Source organism: Leptonotus elevatus, chromosome 4 (genome assembly GCF_054856555.1).
Source record: "Leptonotus elevatus isolate MCC_2025b chromosome 4, RoL_Lele_1.0, whole genome shotgun sequence".
Classification (NCBI taxonomy): Eukaryota; Metazoa; Chordata; class Actinopteri; order Syngnathiformes; family Syngnathidae; genus Leptonotus; species Leptonotus elevatus.
Genome location: NC_141242.1, coordinates 2397000 through 2411531, shown reverse-complemented (window position 1 = coordinate 2411531; position 14532 = coordinate 2397000). Strand labels below are relative to the sequence as shown.

At 42.9% G+C, this 14532-nt stretch overlaps 1 protein-coding gene across 1 annotated transcript in view; it reads right to left on the bottom strand.

Moving 5' to 3' along the window:
- LOC147174984 (RNA polymerase II elongation factor ELL2) overlaps window positions 1-14532 on the bottom strand; it is a 43748-nt gene that overhangs the window by 22311 nt on the left and 6905 nt on the right. The window lies entirely within an intron of this gene.

Genomic DNA, 14532 nt, shown 5'->3' with positions numbered 1-14532 from the left:
TCACATTCTCATTCTAATCAATGTCACTCAGGTCAGACAGTTTGGAGGTCGCCCCCGTTTTATTCGCAGCTTCCCTCTCAAGCTTCATCACCATATGGCATTTAACCCGTCGGGTCTCGGTCCTCCAGGAGTGTTTGATTTCTGGATCACAAGATTAACCCGAACCCTTAAAGAGTGAATTCTGCTTCTGTATAGAAATGAGTTTTTTTGTTTCTTGTTTTTTTTTTTTTTGCTTGCAACAAGATTTTAAGGGTATTTGGGTATCCAAGGACAAGCGATCCCAAATGCTTTTTCACTTTAGTTACAAATGTTCTGTTTACGCTTCCCTTGGGTGACATTTTTTATCACTGTGGGATCGAGCCTCCTTGCACGTTAGATGGCCAGTTATGTAATCAACAACAAAGTTACGTAACAACTTTGCTGGACTTTGAACAATTAAAAGATTGGATGTCGCAGCTTTGAACCCGACATGTCCTCAAAGTGCGTCTTCACCTGACAAACTGGACTAACGCTTTCACACTGTCTCAGCTGTTATTTGTTTTTTCATGGGTCAACATATCTCTGAGTGATAGTGCCAGTAATGTTGTACTGCTAAATACTTTTTTTTGTCACGTTCAGAGGTGGCAAATCCAGGTCCAGAAAGAAAAAAAACCCTGCCACAGTTTGGCTTTAGCCCCAGATGCTAGCTAGATAGCTCCCTAGCTAGCTCCCCATGGTGCTCGTTTACCTGTTAGCTAGCTAGCATCAATGGCTAAAGCCAAACTGTGGCAGGGTTTTTTACTTTCTGGACCTGGATTTGCCACCTCTGGTTGCGTTGTACTGACGCAAATCTGCGAACTTTAGAATTATCACGTCTCATTTACGCAAAGTGGCCTGTTTGATCATTCCGCCCAATCTGATGAAACTCTCAAATGACTGTAGATGCGCTGACACCACATTGTGACAGCAGGTCTGCGATCTTGGAGGGGGGGGGGGGGGGGGGTGTAAAATGACACAGAAATTGATTCGTGATAAATCAGCAGACCAGAAAAAAAAAATCTGATAAACTGATATAGGTATAGCTTCCACAAGTGAGTCCCACACAGTTGTCGGTCCAAACACTTTGAAGCTATTCTCTTCAAATGTGTACAGTATTTACAAACAAATATCTGACTTCACTTTAAAAAAGTGTCTTTAATTGATTATAATCATCAGAGGTGGCAAATCCATGTCCAGAAAGTAAAAACCCTGCCACAGTTTGGCTTTAGCCCCTGATGCTAGCAGGTAAACTAGCACCATGGGAGCTAGCTAGGGAGCTATCTAGCTAGCACCTGGGGCTAAAGCCAAACTGTGGCAGGGTTTTTACTTTCTGGACCTGGATTTGCCACCTCTGATCGATGTAATGTTATACAGTAGTATCCCTTTTTTTTTTTTTTTTTTTTTACAGTCTGTCCCATTTTTAACACGACTAGTATCTGCACCAGAGTCCCATAGATGTTTTCTACGTGCTAAAAACACAACAGTTCATGCAGGACTGCAGTGACGATGACACTGAAGTTTAAAAGGGAAAACAAAATAGTAAATGAGTCATGGAGCGGACACACGGGAAGTGTTCATTGGACATCTATTAACAGCTCCGGGAAATACGGATCCAGCACTCTGAACCTTATGTCAATGGGAGCCACTCGAACGTACCGAGTCTGTTTACTTGCGTGTGCATCACCAAGCGTGTGCACTCAAATACAAGTCGGTGCAATTCAATATTTGATAGCCGTCTCTTTTTTTTTATATGTAGTGGTCCCTTGAGATACGGCATTTCATTTCTTGTAATTCAAACCAGCTTTCCCACTTGAAATGAATGGAAATGCCATGAATCCGTTCCAGCCTCCCAAAAAAAAAGAACAAAACAGTTATGCAATGTGTTTTTTTTTCCTTTCACTGTCGTTGACGGCTACAGACGCCAAAGATCCATTTTATTCTTTATTTTATTTTCTGTTTAGTTGTTCAGATATTCCTCGCTTAAAGGGTAACAATCAATACCAGGACATAGATGCTAATTGTTAGCTCGTGTGCCTAAGGAAGAAGAATATTGGCTGGTACTTTATTCTTGAGTCGTCCCCAATAAAACTAGTACAATGACGGATAATTTTGAAGAAAGACCTAAATCTCCTAATTTAGCATAAGCCCCCCCCCCCCCCCAAATCGAATGAAATCGTATCACCCCATCCGTAACCTTTACCAGAAGTGACAAATCCAGGTCCAAAAAGCAAAAACTATGCCACAGTTTGGCTTTAACCCCTGATGCTAGCTAGCTAGCTAGCTCGCAGGTAAACAAGCACCATGGGAGCTAGGTAGGGAGCTATCTAGCTAGCACCTGGGGCTAAAGCCAAACTGTGGCAGGGATTTTACTTTTTGGACCTGGATTTGCCACCTCTGACATTTACAATTGACCAATTATATCTGCCGTTTGTTGGAAGCGAGTTGAGTCACCTGCCACCATGCAGCACTCGTATCTCAAGTTTGCGTTCGGAAGTCAAAGCGATAAAAATAATCGGTTAATTGACAGCTCGTATCTCAAAACGTGGTCGAGTCGCTCACATCGCAAGGCAGCATTGCCACACGTGAGTAATCGTTGAAGGCCACATTCAAAATGTTGCCCGTCTGCTCTTCCTCGTCCCGTTGTCCCGGAGATATGCAAAGCCGATGTATTCGTCCGACTCGCTATGAAGGGAAGAATTCATTAAACGGCTTATTCTCCGCTGTGTCCTAATTACAAGTGTGCAAATTTAATCTGATGATTAATTGCTCAGAGAAAGGCTTAATGGGGTATTAGCAACATCCCAATACATTATTAACACCAGGCACTTCAATAGAATTGAGTGGCGGGCGCGCGTGTGTCGCAACACCACCCACTGTTGCGTGCGTTTGGCCACTTTAGCCGTTGGACGAAGGGGGCAAGCGTCAGAACGGTGACAGCCCCCCCCCCCCCCCTCCCCCCGTTTCAATAACTGCCTCTGTGGCCCCGGCCCGGCCACATCTGCTCCCCCCGGGCACGTTTGGAGATGTCAAATACTTTCAAGCCGTTGGAAGGTGTGAACTGGACTGGAACAGAAACATCTCTTTGAGGGCGGGCGGGGGGGTTTTCAGCGGTTGATCGAGGACAAAGGACTGATGTCCTTGTATGATTTTGAAAAAAAATCCGTCTTGAACTTTCTCGAGCGTATTAAAAGTGGCTCGATTAACCCTTTTAAGCTTCACTAAAGGGATCTGTTTTCAACCCCACAATCTCGTGTTTTGGCAAACCAAACATCTGCAGGAAGAGATGAGAAGATAGTTCCTATTTACGTGCCCCCCCCTGCTCTTGGGCACTGGGATCCTCGGCTATGTGATTTGCTGTGAAGTCTTCTACCTCTTGCGCCCCCAAATTGCCCCCCCCCCCCTCCCCCCATCTGTACTCACACTAGTCCCCATTGTCTTCTCATCGGAGCCTACTCAAGCGTAGCTGCCGTCTTTTGTTCTAGCCTCTTCCCCCCACCGAGCCGAGTGCCACGGCCTGTCGGCTCGCCTGGATTATTCATGAACAGCGGGGACGTGTGGCTGTGTGTTGTTGGGGAGGGGGGGGGGGGGGGCGGGGGTGAAGTGAGGTATTTGGGGTTAGTGCGTGTGTATGGGGGGGGCTGGCTTCCAGTAAAGCCAGTGCATGAAGGATGGTCCTAAATAGTCCTCCTTTAGGAATGTTCCACGAAGAGAGCGGGGTGTGGGGGATGAGTTCCGGTTCAAGCAATTTGGATGGATTTGCACCTGATTTTCAATTCAATTAAAAAAAAATATATTTCATTCTTCTTCTTCTTTTTTTTAAAGAGAAAAGAAATAAAAGGGGACAGAAAGAAGTAAAACTTATGATATCTGATCAACACAGAATAAATGACAGCAAGCTGTCAAGACGCTTTTCAATGTAACAATTAAACAAAATAATTCAACAGCATGACCATCTGCTATATCTATTTTTCCAGTAATTGTGCTTTTATACATTTGTTAAAAAAATACAAATAGGCTGAGATGATTTAGTTTTATAATCCAGATTGTTTCACAAACTGACACCTTGAGTTGAAATACATCGTTCTTTTGGGGGGGGGGGGGTGTATTTAGTATGGGTGTTGGGAAAAAAATCGTCCGAATCAATGTTTAAACATCAATTTTTGATGGAAATATTCAACAAAACATCTTATTGAGGGTTAGGGTTCACACGTTAAGCGTGGAAGAATGTTATATTAATGGAACATTAAGCCTCAATATTTGATTTCAATGCTGTTCAAACATGAAACCGATTGCAATCTGTTTGTTAAATACAGTGGCTCAACATTATACGCCTGAAGTACATTTTCACACAAATCTTACAGTGTACAAGTTTACTGATTAGCATTTTCTAAATTTTAGTTTTATTTTAAATCGCAATAATGAACTTAAAGATTCGTATGGGGATTAATCGGTATCAAATCGAATCGTGACCTATGAATCGTGATACGGATCGAATCGCCAGGTACGAGGCAGTTCACACCCCTAGCATTTAGGTTTGGAAAAAATATTTGTTTCTCTTGATTTGTACTCGCTTTCCTTTCAAAAAAATAAAAAAAAAATGAATTTGCATGTTAATTGGTCAAATTTCATGATGGGCTCCATCAAATCATAAAAAAATAAAATCCCATCAAATCATTACATTTGAAAGTTTTTCGTTGTATACATATTGGATTAGTGCGATCTCTGTATCCACATCCGAAAACGACACGAACAGGACGTCCTTTCCGACTCCCATTTGTTGACATCATCCGTCATTGATCAACAAGTTGGGCTTTCGCTTTTTCAGGGGTTGTTTTATTCGGGATGTCACGATATCCAAACATCACGATACGATATGAACCTCACGATATGATAATTATCACAATATTGTGGGGAGGTTGTCGATATATATATATATATATATATTTTTTTTTTTTTTTTACTCACTCAATTAATTCTATCCTGTGCATGTAGAATTTCACCAATTAAGTGTTTTTTCCCCCGAATCGAGCACTTTGCCAGCCTGACCGTGATGTCGTGGCTCCACTGCTCAAGGTTCTATTCTCTGAGGGGGGGCTGTTAGAGACAGGAAAGCAAAACGCGAAATGGGGGCGGTATTTGCGTGTGGATATGGGGATGGGCAAGTGTGGAACATCCCCCAAGGTACTGGCTTGCTATGCCAAGCAGAATCAGTCTTTCTCCAGGAAGCCGCGGCTAATCTGTCAAGTTCAACGCATCCCCGCCTCCTCCTCAATGTCGGCGACGACGCAAGGGTGGAGACGACAAGCGCCTCTTTTTAAAAACTCACTTTTGTACGTCAGGTGAGGACATGAGTTTTGTCTCACTGACATAATCACTATTCTTTATTCAATTCAAGTAAACCGTAAAGCAAACCGTTTTCTGCTCAAGGTCTTTGTCTTTAGTCGTGAAATGAATCCAGAGATTTGTTTCTGAATATATTAAACATGTTTGGAGGAGAGGTACAATTATTAATAGACAACACTAATTGATCATTCTTTTTGGTAATCGATGAATTGCTCTTGATGTCATTTTTTAAATTAATAAAATTACATTTTAATTGAATTATTATTTGTATTTATTATTTATTTATGTATTATTATTTATTTGGATTATTATTATTTGATTAAAAAATTTTAAATACATTTTTACACATTTAAATCTTAATTGAAAATTGTCCAAACTTCATCTTCTCAACAGTGTTATCCAATTTCTGTTGTCTTCCGTGAAAGTGGACTGATTATCTTTGGCTTGAATCAAAATCAAAATATTTGTTTTTACTTTGCCGCTATTGAGTGATTTTTTTTTTTTCCTGCATTGGATATCATGAGTTCCACTTTTCCATCGAAATGAATGGTGGCTACTTTCACATAACACGTTTCCATATCAATTTCAACTTGCTTCAAAAATTCACGCCTCCCGGGTTCAAGTGCTCTTTTTATTACAATGAATACTCTTCCGCTTAGCATTCAGCTTTCTGCAGAAATTGCACTTGGTCTCGTTTGTAACGTGGCATCGTCGTTAACAGTGCTCCACTCTGTGTCATATTTAGAAGACGTATTTGGACTTTTCCTGGGACTTAACTAATTGTTAGAGTCAGGAATTCCCTGTCCAATCCCCGTCTGTGTTTCTTCTAACCTCAGACCCAAAGACAATAACCGCGCTTTCCCTTGTTGATACCTTGTTATTTCCTACAATCCCACAAACCACTTGCAGCGGCGCAGCGTTATACTTTGCTCTCCACGCAAAAAAAAGTCTGCAATCCTTTAACGAGTCGCAGATTGTGCAATGCTGGGAAAAAATGGACTTGAAGCGGATTAAGTGGCAGGACAGGCATGGGAAAATCCCAAACGCGCACGGTAATGTGTAATGCGGGAATGTGGAGGCAGCAGCAACAAATCCTGCCCGTGTGTGCGCTTTCATTGTCTGTCGCTGCTAAGGAAAAGTCACTCTGCTGTTACGGATTGACTTCATGTATAAACTGCATATGAAATCTCCGCAAAGGCGAGATGTGCAACTCGAGATATCTTTCTCTCTTTTTTTTTTTTTTTGCATCTTGTGTGTTCAACCACAAATAGCAAGGCCTGTATAAATAGACTTCAGCAAAACAGGCCATCTTAATGGTGCAAGAACCTACAAAGTTGATGGTGCTTCCGACCACCCAAGTTGTGTCGCGCTTGTCCTTGTTGGTGTCACGGGTGAGTAGGAGTCGATCCCAGAGGGCGGCTAACCCGGCGGGACTGCTCGCGGGCACCGAACGCCACACAAGCAGTCACGCTCGCGTTCGTGGACCATTTTGAGTCTTCAATGACCCGAACGTGCTTCGTTTTTGGAATGTGGGAGGAAGCTGGCGTGAGCGTGAATGTAAACGCGACAGATTTGAACCCGAACGTCAGAGCTGAACGGCAGAAATTAATGGTTTAATAATGTAACATTTATTTTAGTGCTGTTTCTATTGAATATTTTTAGAATCGATTAATTATTCAATCGATTAATCGACTAATCCGATTTAATTTATTTTTGCATTAAAGTGTATTACGAAAGCATTTTTCCCCCCGATTACTGCTTATTAACTCATTCACTCTCTGCCATTTTCACTGAAGCAACCCCCTTCGCTCCCGGCTGTTTTTTGACAGAATATTGTGTTCTATTTCTGTAGAAACATGGAACCTACCAAAAAAAAGTATTTTCTTTCACCAGGAAAAAATCTTTCTATCTGTTTCGTTTTTGCAGCAATTAGCATTAGAATATCGCTAATTTCATCATTATTCACACATCTGTTGAAAAGAGCTTTTTTGCAACATGGCCCTGGTTAGGATCTCATTCGATCTCAATCTAGTGGCTGCTGAGAGTATGTTACATACTCAAACGCGTTCGTAGCGAGTTTTTGTCCCCACAATTCTGAACTTGTGAGAATTAAATACCGGCCCACGCAGTCGCCCTGGCGTCGTTCAAAAAGCCCTCGTTGAAACCACAATAATGAAAAGGCGGGATGACTACAAAAAAATACAAAAAAATAAAATAAAAAGTCGTTCATAAAATAGAGCGTGTGATCCAAGCGGCCGTGCGTGGAAGCAGAGACGACTTGTGGGACACATCTGGAAGACGGGCCGGGCCGGGCCGGGTCGGGCCCGGCTGGCGTGTGCCCTTTCAAAAACACGTGCGACAACTCTTACTGTCAGATCCGAGAAACGCATTCCTACAATTGTTATTCCGATTAGCTTCAAGACAGAAAAAAGGGGAGGGGGGTTAAAAAAAAAAAGAAAAAGAAAAAAAAGACAAGTGCATGTGTGTGGACATACTGTGCAAAAGACTCATTTGTGATGTGCAGCAAAGCGCTGCAGGGGGGACGGAGGGGGGGGGGCAGTCAGTACAAGCGTGTGTGCGACAGAACCCCTCCTTCCCCCACCACCGTGGTGGAATGGCACAATAATCAAGAGGGCGGATGGGGGTTGGGTTGGGGGTTGTTGGTTATTGAGCGCGGGTACGAGAATGTATGTTAAGAGGACCGCTGGATTCCCTCGACAGCGGCGCCTGCGCACGCACATACGAGACACAAGACGGGAGGGAAATCGAACGCGCTCCTGTCCCCGTTGCCGCTCAACTGACGCGGCTGAGACGCGATGCGCTTGGACACTCGTCGCATCCAGCACGCGGTGACCTGAACTGACTTCTCAAACTGGAGACCACCGGGGGTCTTGCAGTGCAAACCAGAACGTGGGGGGCTTGCAAAAACGATTTGCAGTCAATGAAAATGCAGTAGGGACGGGCAAATACTGATACCGGGTAGTAGTATTTTATTTGAAAGTATCGGGTACTCATGGAGGCTACCAATAACAGAAAGCAATACCAAAAAAAAATCTGACATGGAGTAACAAGTCCTCCTCGGCTGTAGTTGGCGCTATAGAGCGGCAGTTTGACACGAATCGTCTGCGTTTTTTGTGAAAAGACATTTTACACATCAAAAGTAATCGCCGTATCGCTATTCTGTATCCATGACCATGAGTGCTTCAAGAGTTAATAGTCACGTAAAACATGGCCGAAATCGATATCAATCCTCCAGATATGAGGATAAGCTGTGTCAAAAATGAGCGAAAAAGACCCCAACCCTGAAATTGTTGTCATTTCAGCCTACAAGAACTCTACATTTGGAACTTGGGAAACGTGCAAGAGGCCGTCTCGGTCTCATGTTCTGTGGAATCAAATCTCCAAGTCAACTAGAGCACATGAATGCAAATTGGGGAATATTTGAATTTGCATATTGCTTGTTATTATTCATTTCCGTCTTAGACCTTCATGCGCCATCATAAATCAAGCCCAAATTTGAGAGGCCCCCCAACATGGTGCCCGCATCACCTGCTAACCCCGAAGGACCACAGAAGTAGCCCGTCCCGCGGCCTGTTCTAAAAATAGCTCGCCAGTGATGGCCCATTTGGGGCCGGGTATGGATTCAAATGTCCAAAATCAATTCCATTGGATTCAGATTGATTTTTTAGAAGTACCAATGCTGCAAATAGTAGAAACTTCTTGCACTTACTTGGTGCATTTAGCATGAAGAACAAATATAGGAATATTTACATTTAAAATGGAATCCAATGCAGTGACATGAATCGTGTATGTTTTCATGAACATGACTTAATCAAAAAATAACAATTGAAATCGATTACAACCACAGCACTGTGTAAATAAAGTGGCAAACTCCTCTGAATCGATTCGTGATATTGGGCTATGAAAAGGAATATCGATTCAATATCGATATATCATTTTTTTTAAACCAGGCCTACGTACATTGTGATTTCATAGGTTTGTGTAGAAATCGTAAGACTTGCAGAAATCGATACAAATAAAGCACTACATATTGAAATGTACGTTTCCTACCGTATTTCGTCACTGATAATTATTGGTGTTTTCCCATAGATTAATATTGTTTAAAGGGGAAGTCAACCTAAAAAAAGAGTTTTGGACAATAAGCAGCCCCACTAAGCAGCAAAATCCAGCCGTTTTGACCCATCTCAGGGGGCGGCCATTTTGCCACTCGACTGAAGATGACATCAGTGTTGCTCAGGGCTCAACCAATCGCAGTGCAGCTTCAGCAAACAGGTGAGCTGTGATTGGTCGTCGCCTGAGACCTGAGCCACTGTGATGTCATCTCGAGTTCCACAGCAAGTTGCAAAATGGCTGCCCACTAAGATGGATTTTGCCACGTAACTTATATTCCACAAATGTAATATTCATCAGAATGTCATGTTTAGACGAGTGAGGTCACATATAACATATTATTGTCAAGACATGTTTAAGATTTTAATATGAACAGAATTGATGGTCATTTTAGCATATTGGTCACGGGTAGCGCTTCGCAACGGTCGGCTCTCAATTTCAAAAGCGCTGTTGACCCCCCACGGCAGCGAAACGGCAGAGCGGCGAGCGCAAAGAGGTAAAAACGGCACAGGGATGTGAAATTCCTCGGCATGGGAACGCCGAGCCGCTCCCAATATATTCCTTAATCCCCAGCCATCATTTCAAAGTCCACAATTTCCTTTCAAACGCTGAAGCTCTTGCACACGGTTTGACGCGTATTTCTTTACAATTGCGTCACGTTCATTTTCCCGGCACGGCATCGCATGATTGTTATGAATCAGTTCAATCGTTCACAACAACGCGTTTGCTTGTAAACTGGCAGACATCCAATTGACAGTAATCGGGCTAAATGCCGCGAGGTCAGCGTGCGAGCCAGAAACGAGGCGCCCAAAAAACCCCAGCGTGTTATTTCTCCATAGAAGCCCGGGCCCCCAAAACCGCAGAGTCCTGGATTATTGCCAGAAGAGTGATTGGAAGAATTGCTCTGGTTTTTGGCGGCTCTGGGAAGGCCCCTTCAGAGGACGCGTGACAAGCAGCGGCGAGGACAAAGGTCACAAGCGGCAAATGTCACATGGAACGCGTGACCTGATGAACCTGCTGCTGGTTTTGGGGGGAAAGGGGACGAGGAAGTGCTGAATGTAAATACAGTGGAACCTTGGTTTTCGGATGTTTGGGGTTTTGGATGATTTTTTAAATCTTTTTTGTCTAAATGTTGTCCCAAGTTTTCATTCATTTGATTTGGACATTAATTTCCTGGAATCCATTTTTATTTATTTTGTAAGTTGTGTGTAACGTGTTCAACTGAACAGTTGCAACGTATGCCACACTTTTAAAAAGTCGCAATTTCAATACTGCTAACACGTTCCATCAGTGGTATGATGCGAGTCTGTTTACAAATTGTTATCTAGCTTTAAAAACACTAGTACATACAAATAATAATAATAATAATAATATGTGACTGTGTGACGTCCCCAAATTGAATATATACATTCTAAATGTTACGTTTTGCCAATACAATATTAACTGCTAAATATATCGGGCCAAACGAGACAAAGACTATTTTTAAAAATAAAAACAATATTTATGTTAAGTGACATCTGTAAAGACTTATTTTTCTAAAAAAAAACAAAAAAAAAAACTTATGTTTGTCAAAACAGGTTGCCTTTATTTTTATTTTTAAACAAAAAGCAAACTTTCTTCTTAAACGTCACTCCTAAAAACGCACTTCCAATGAAGTGTTGGTGGAGACGGTTGTCAACTTGATGTTGTCGCCATCTTTTGACTGTAACTAATCAAGTCACTTCTAATCTGATTGAGTTTCTTTCATACGATGGCGTATTAGGGCCACGTATAAATATTTGTTTTAGAGGGCGGGGGGGCAATTTTCCGAGAGAAAAAAACATGCAAATTTGCTATAGTCTAATGTGAGGATTCGTTGGTGGTTAATGGGACACTGATCGGATGAAGATGGATTCATTCTTAATTGAAACTTTACTCGTCATACACTTCCTGATCCCCTATCAGCTGACGAAACACTAACCAATCAGGAGCTAGCATACTTTAGGTCAATGCAAGTGAATGACGGAGAGCAGCAGATTCCACACATCAACTTAAATACTTAAAAATACCTAAATGCGTGAATGTGTAAATATGAATTCCCAAAACATAAATGTGTAAGTAAATATTTATTTTAACAAATTAACTTAAATGTTTGATCCTCAGGGTGTGTACTTTCGTCTTCGTCGCTGGCCGCACCCAACGCTTCAAGTGTGAATGCTTAACATGAAAGGTTAAAGCCATTAATTACTAACTCCTTATTTGAAAACCCGAACGAAAAGTGTTGGCACAAACATCCGAGTCGTACGCTACGTGTATTTCTCGGAAATTTCGGAGTTTTTTTCTCGCAACTTTGCCACTTTATAAACTCCGAAATATTGCCTCCGCCCTCTAAAAAAAAATACATTTATACGTGGCCCTAATACGCCGCCGTACTTTTAAAATCAAGTAATCAATAATTAGTTACATTTAAAGACAAGTAATTAGTAAAGTAACTCAGTTACTTTTTCAAGGTAAATGTGGCTCCACTGTCTGGAACGGGTTGATTGGATTTCCATGATTCCCTGTGAGAAATATTGCAATTGGTCCGGCTTGGTTTCAGTCAGATTTTGTGGGAAAACGGGGAAAAAAAAATCAAATGAAAAAAATCAATTTCCACTGTAAGTAGTAATTATAAACGGTAGGAAGTGTTGCAAAGCCTCCAACCTGCAAACACAGACACGGGTTATCCTGTGGGTTTGCCGTATGCCAGACCCCCCCCCCCCCAAACGGTTTAATATGGCCCCCCACCCCCATCCCACCAATGGGTGCAGCTCCATCATTAACGCCCAATCGTCCAGTTCTACGAGGGGATTGGATTTCTCAAAGCAATTTGTGAATATGTAACGTGCCAGTCGAGATCTAATCAGCGAATCCTATTGAATGATGAAAGCACACTTGAAATGCGCTCACTTAACTCTTTGACTGCCAGACGTTTTCAGAAAAGGGATGCCGCCAGTGCCAGCCGATTTAAGCATTTTGACTGATTTTCAAGGTCCACAGAAAATGTTCTGTTTGGACTATGGAAACACACGTGCTACCAAATGAAAGATTGGACTTTCATCTTTCATCAGAAAAAAAGAGTTTGTTTCTACCTTATTCCGTTCTTTAGTAATCAACAATAGAAAATGGTTAGTTTGACCCAATTTCGCCCGTGTTGGACCAAAATACGGAGAAATCAAGCTTTTAGTGAAACGATATTATTTCATGCATTCTAGTGAATTTGACACTTCTTTTTGTCCATGAATGATGCCACAAACACCTAAATAGTGCTTTACTTCTATAAAACACTACCACCAAGAATGAAAAAGTGTTTTTTGATAGCAAAATACGTTTATTTACATTCAACAGTGTAACAATTTGACAACAATTTGGCAAACTATTTACAAATGTGTGCAACTGTGGTGCTATTTACAAATATGTGGATGTTTCAACGACAGTTTTTCTTTTTGTAACACTCTCCTGCGTGCAAAGAGACGTAACAGCATTTGCACAACAGATTGCCTCTTCGCGTGTGCCACTTTCTTGCAGGCCGTTTTTTTCCGGGGAATAGCAAGTATATACTGCAGTGTGTCATCACGTCTAATATCAGGATCATGCTACGGTTACGTTACGGTGGTGTTACGTCTCGCTTCCCCGTGTCCTTCAGTTGCTATACCGGGTTGGTAGGAGATATTCTGATCCATTTTATCCACTCCATTCATGGTGGCATCGTAGTCCAGAAACAGTGTCTTCTCCGTGATCAGACTGTACCCGCTCCTCCGATGAATATGCATTGGACTCGGGGTACTCTTCATTGTCCGATCGAATGTCCGCTTGTGCAGCTCCGCGTTTTCCGGCCTTAGCAGCGCTAGCCGCGCTAGCCGCGCTTTGCCGATGAGGCTTACTACTTGTTCATAACAGTCACGCCAAAGCTTCCAACTTTGGCGTAGAGCTCGTTGTCATCTTCATCATCATAATCAATCTGCATTGGTCGATGCCAACTCTCCATCGCCCGATCGAATGTCCGATTGTGTAGAAGTACCCGGCCGGCTATTGTGCGCGTTTTCCGGCCTTAGCAGCGCTAGCCGCGCTAGCCGCGCGTAGCCGGTGAGGCTTACTACGTGATAGTAACAGGCCAAAGCTTCCAACTTTGGCGTAGAGCTCGTTGTCATCATCATCGTTGACATCAATGCGCTTTTTAGTATTGATTGATGCTTTCCGTCTTTGAAAAAAATGCTCAAGCGTGAGCTGCTTGTAACCGGTTGCTTGGTCTAGCCATTGTGGCTTGGATCAGCCATTGTCTCCTCAACACTCTAGCTCCGCCTCACGTCTTCTACTGACGCCCACGGTGGGCGGCCCATCCAACCTTGTGCAAAGAGAGTCATCGCTGCCCTCTAGGGGCCAAAACGAGTCTTTGACTAATCAGATCAGCCTGATTCTTTCAGCACAGCTGCCCAAGGCTTTCCTGCACCCGTTTTTGAAAAAAAAAAAAAAAAACATAGGGGACGTCTTTTAACGTCCTCGGCGCCCTTCCCTAGGTTTATGCTAAACGTTTTATAACGTTTATGGCAGTCAAAGAGTTAACGGACCAACTCATAAGTGACAAAGTCTTCTCTTATTACGTGAAGAAGAATTCTATTGCTCACGTTCATGACTGTAAGTCACGTCTGCACACAGACAACAGGCATGAAGACGGGGGGGGGTGGGAGGGTGGTGTCTGGGGGGGCACCCCAGGGTTGGTCGACTCCCTCCCTGAACAAAGCCTCCCCAGTTGCAGGCCTGACCCAGTAACCTGGCCAGCAGCCTGGGGCTACAGTGCACCCTGTCTTTGGGCTTCCAGGACCCCGTGGGAGTTTATTTGTGTACGCAGCAAAGTCACTTTGGTGCCGGCAATCGGCTCTTGCGAGGATTAGCGCGACTTCTTTTAGACGGGGGGGGGACGATGATTGTGAGGTAAATGCAGCCGACGAGGGAGTCGTACAGTATCTTTCCGTCTTTCGGGCTGCTCCTTCACAGGAATGTCCTCTTGCAAGATATTTGTCA